This window comes from Lupinus angustifolius, chromosome LG01, assembly GCF_001865875.1.
Source record: "Lupinus angustifolius cultivar Tanjil chromosome LG01, LupAngTanjil_v1.0, whole genome shotgun sequence".
Classification (NCBI taxonomy): domain Eukaryota; kingdom Viridiplantae; phylum Streptophyta; class Magnoliopsida; order Fabales; family Fabaceae; genus Lupinus; species Lupinus angustifolius.
Window position 1 is genome coordinate 12,119,911 of NC_032009.1, and position 4,809 is coordinate 12,124,719.

The following is a 4,809-nucleotide window of genomic DNA, read 5'->3' on the forward strand; positions in this document are numbered from 1 at the left end:
TCTTTTAACGATAACAAGATTTGATTCTTTAGGTTTTGATTGATAACATGCACATAAGTAGACACTAAACAATATATCAGGTCTATTTGTAGTAAGATAAAGAAGTGATCCAATCATACCTCAATACTACAAAATATATGTGCATTTTCTAGATTCGTCAATATCAATGTATGTTCCTGAGCGCATCGGGGTGACAAATGCTTTGCATTCATCCATCTCACAGCGTTTCAGAAGATCCCTGTAATATTTTGACTGACTAACTAAGATGTCATCCTTGAGTTGTTTGATTTGAAGTCTAAGAAAGTAAGTCAATTTTCCCATCATGGACATCTCAAACTCTCCTTGCATCAACTTACTAAATCACAACACAACCACTCCTTAGTAGAACCGAAAATAATATCATCTACATAAATTTGAACAAGTAAAGTATGATGATCTATTTTCTTTATGAATAATGTAGTATCAACCTTTCCTTTGGTAAAATATTTTTCAATTTATAAGCTTGTTAGACGATCATATCAGGTCCTAGGAGCTTGCTTTAGGCCATAGAGTGCTTACTTAAGTTTATAGACATGAGAGGGGTGTTTATAATCTTCGAATCCTGGAGGTTATTGTTTAGCATATACATTTTCCTAATTATAACATCTAATGGCTTCTAGCCTAGCAATCTAGGCGAAGGTTTCATCGAAGTCAATACCTTATTCCTTGTTGTAGCGTTGGGTCACTAGTCTTGGTTTGTTTCTTCAAATAAAACTATTCTCATCTGATTTATTCTTGAAGACCCATCGAGTTCCTATTACATGTATATTCTTAGGTTTAGGAACAAGTTCCGAAACCTCGTTTTTGTCAAATTGAATTAACTTTTCTTGCATAGCAAGAATCCAATGCTCATCAATAATGGCATCATCAATCTTTCATGGTTCAATTTGAGAAACAAATATCATGTTTAGATAAGCATCATTCAATTTAAAACGTGTACTAACACTCTTACTTATATCACCAATGGCATTGTCGATAGGATGATCTCATTGCGTTCTCCATTCTTTAGGTAAGTCAGAGTGAGCATGCTCTTCTTGTGATGGTAGATCATCATCTATTTTCATTTTCTCCATGTTGGTTGTTGCTTCACTAATAGATTCTTCTCTTAGAGAAGAGCTAGGTAAGTCATTGTCATTAAAAGTAGTTTTATCCTCTTAGAGGGGTTAGTTTCATCAAAAAGAAACATGTATAGGTTCTTCCATGGTTAAGGTTATCTTATTAAATATTCTAAAATCTTTACTTGTAAGAGAATAACCAAGAAAGATACCTTCATCTGCTTTTGCATCAAACTTACCAAGTTTATCCTTAGCATGATTAAACACAAAGCATTTACAACCAAACATATGCAAAAGATAAATATTTGGTTTTCTATCTTTGAAAGTTCATATGGAGTTTTCTTTAGAATTGGTCTTATTAGAACTTGGTTAGATACATAGCATGTCTTATTGACTACATCTGCCAAAAAATATTTAGGAAGATTTGTCTCATTCAATATAGTACGAGCAAGTTCTTCCAAAGACCGGTTTTTTCTCTATACAACACCACTTTCTTGTGGTGTTCTAGGAGCAGAGAAATTGTGTGTGATTCTAAGATTATCACAAAATTCTTCAAAAGAAGCATTTTGAAACTCTCCCTCATGATCACTTCTTATAGCAGTGATTTTTAAGGATTTTTCATTTCGAACTCTCTTAGCATATTTTCTAAAGGCATTAAACGCCTCGTTCTTGTGTACCAAGAATAGAGTCCAATTATATTTAGAAAAAATGTGTACTATAACAAGAGCATAGTAGTTGCCGCCAAAATTTCAGGTCCGAGAGGGGCCAAACAAGTCCATGTGTAGCAACTGCAATAGTCTATCAGAAGAAACCCTATGCTTTGGATTAAAAGATGATTTTGTTTTCTTACCCTTTTAGACATGCACTACATAGTTTGTGTCCCTCAACATATAGAAATCTTTCTATGGTGGTAGAAGTTAGTTTTCCAACTCGACCAACTTCAAGAATTCTGCCTTTGCTAACATTTAAAGCTATCGTGTAAATATTATTAATTCTCTTACCAATAATTTTAAGTTTTTAGATACCTTATCCTCGATGATGCATTTGTTTGGGTAGAAAGCCACATGGAACCCCTTGTCACATAGTTGACTAATGCTTAATAGATTATGCTTGAGTCCCTCAACATATAGAAATCTTTCTATGGTGGTAGAAGTTAGTTTTCCAACTCGACCAACTTCAAGAATTCTGCCTTTGCTATTGTCACCATATGTGACATAGCCTTTGTCCCTTGGAGTTAAGACAAAAAACTTAATTATGTCGTTTGTCATATGTTTTGAGCAGCTGCTATCCAAATACCATAAATCGCTTGCGGCTCCCAAACATTCCTACAAAATAGGTTACGTTATATTAGGTACCCAATTTGATTTGGGTCCTAGATGGTTAGCAAATTTCTCTACCCATTTCAAACGACCAAAGGGCATACCATATTTTCTAATCATGCAAGTATTTGGTGTGCCCAGATTTTTTTACAATAAATACATATGGGGTAATGCTTATATATCCTAGTATTATTTTTATGACTTTTAGGAGTGTGAATACTTTGTATATGAAAGATTAACTTTGTAGAGACCTTCTTTTTCTTAAAAGAGTGGTTGTTTGAATAACATAGACCTCTTCGATCTTGGAGTGCCTTTGCACTTTCAATATCTTACCTAAATATTTACTACTCTTATTTAAACTTTTGAGTTCATGACTCAATGTTAAGATCTTCTTTTCAAGAGTAATGCAGCTTGAACATGAAGAAGAAGAAGAATGTTTATTTCTTAATATGTCTAATTCATGTTTCTGATTAGAAAATAATTTAGCCAATTTGACATATTCACGATGTAACTCATTGAATGTGTTTTCAAGTTCATAAATTGAAGGATTTTCTGAAAGTTCAAACTTAGATACCTATTCGTCATCTAAGTGATGAGATGCTAGAGGTGTCAAAATGGATGGGTCGGTCGGGCCGGCCCACAAAAACCCGAAATTTTATAGGGTTTGGGTATCATATTAGGTACTTTTTATAGAATCCGAACTATTTAGCCCGACCCGACTCAATTCATTCGCTGCTCCAACTATGGTAAATGATACCCCAAGGTATTTTCATATTTTGTCATTTTTATGTTAATGATCCTAAAGTGTTTGATGAAATGTCTGAATGATTGTGGTTTAAGTTTTACGTGGGTTTAACATTTCTTATGTTAAATAAGATCCTAAAAATTGAAGATTGTGATTAACTGGAGAAGTCTTTGTTTGAGTATCTCTATGTTGTTAGGTGCTGACACTTTGATTTCATTTTGAAACCTTATATTAGATTGTTAGCATCTAAAAGAATACGGCTCTAGATCACAATATGATAAGAAGATTGTATATATTGAGTATTTCATTTCGAGATTTGGTGTTTCTAGCAATGGTTGGACTTCATAATTATTATCTACTTTTTGTCTATCTTTATCCGAATTTTATATATTATTTGCATTTTGCTAAAAAGATGGGTTTTCTATTCCAAGTCACTGTATGGTGCAACATTTATTCCTCTAGAACTGACATCAATTTCCAAATAATGAAATCTCAAATCATAGAAAACGGAACTTGACCAAGCATGTGCAACTTTTCAAGTTTTAACACCTACATGAGAATTTGCAGTGAAATTTTCTATGTTGAGGAAGGCTTTAACACCAATTTTCTTATCTTGGTGTTTACCATCTTCTTTTACTATGTTCCAACAATGTAGAATTGACATATATGTATTTTTATTTAGTGCTAAACTATTTTTCACTCTTCTAAAGTTGTTTTAAAGGTGATCTAATCCTTTTTACTTTCTCTTGTATTTTTTATAACAAATTGTTTGTTACTTCAGCCAAGTCCCATTCATTTGTTAGACATTGGCTTGGATTTTTTAGTGCCAAGAAATGCTTACGGTATTCAACTCAAAGTTGCTTAACTGGCCCATTTCTCAATAAAGACATCTATAGGGATGCTTTCAAAAGTTAGTTCCATGGAGTATGTTTTATGGTATTCATTACTAACTCTAATTAGTTTTCCTATTTTGCATGTTAAACTTTAGGAGAATGTATTAATCGTAGAACTTTAGACAAGACTATTTCAAATTTAGAGATGGAATTGGTTGCTGCAAAGGTGGCTCAAGAGTCTATACAAAATGGCTCTCATATTCTAGAAGATATATGCATGACTGATCATCCGATAAGAGAAAGTACATGATGGTGGTAGGTATTAATACTGCGTATAGCAGCCACAAGGTTCATAATTTTATTCTTCTGCTATTATTTTATTTAATTATGTTTACTTTTTTGTTATGGTTTGAGATGTTGATTCGGAAAGTGAAGTGCACCATTGGAGATTGATCTATGTTTTAATGAAGACAAACATGAAGACCAACATGAATACAAGCTTGAAGATCATTCAACAAACAACATGCCGAGGACTCAAGTGGTGACTTATTAGACTTAGGTTATAATTCTTTATTATCTTTTTAGAAGTCTAACATGCTTGCCATAAATATTGAGTCTAGGTTAGATAAACCTAGGTGTGAGTCTCACAAGACTTAATAAGTAACTAATCCACTAAAATGAGACATCATCTAGAAATATATGATAATTAGGTTCATGCATTTGAATACATTGATTTTGTGCATTAAAGGTATTATATTTGGAAATCATGTATTGCATGAGCATATATCATATAAGTAGTTTACCATTTAATCATGTAT

General features: G+C 32.8%; 1 pseudogene; it reads left to right on the forward strand.

The window, feature by feature from the left end:
* Window positions 4,046-4,809, forward strand: part of LOC109342334 — a 7,567-nt pseudogene continuing 6,803 nt past the window's right edge.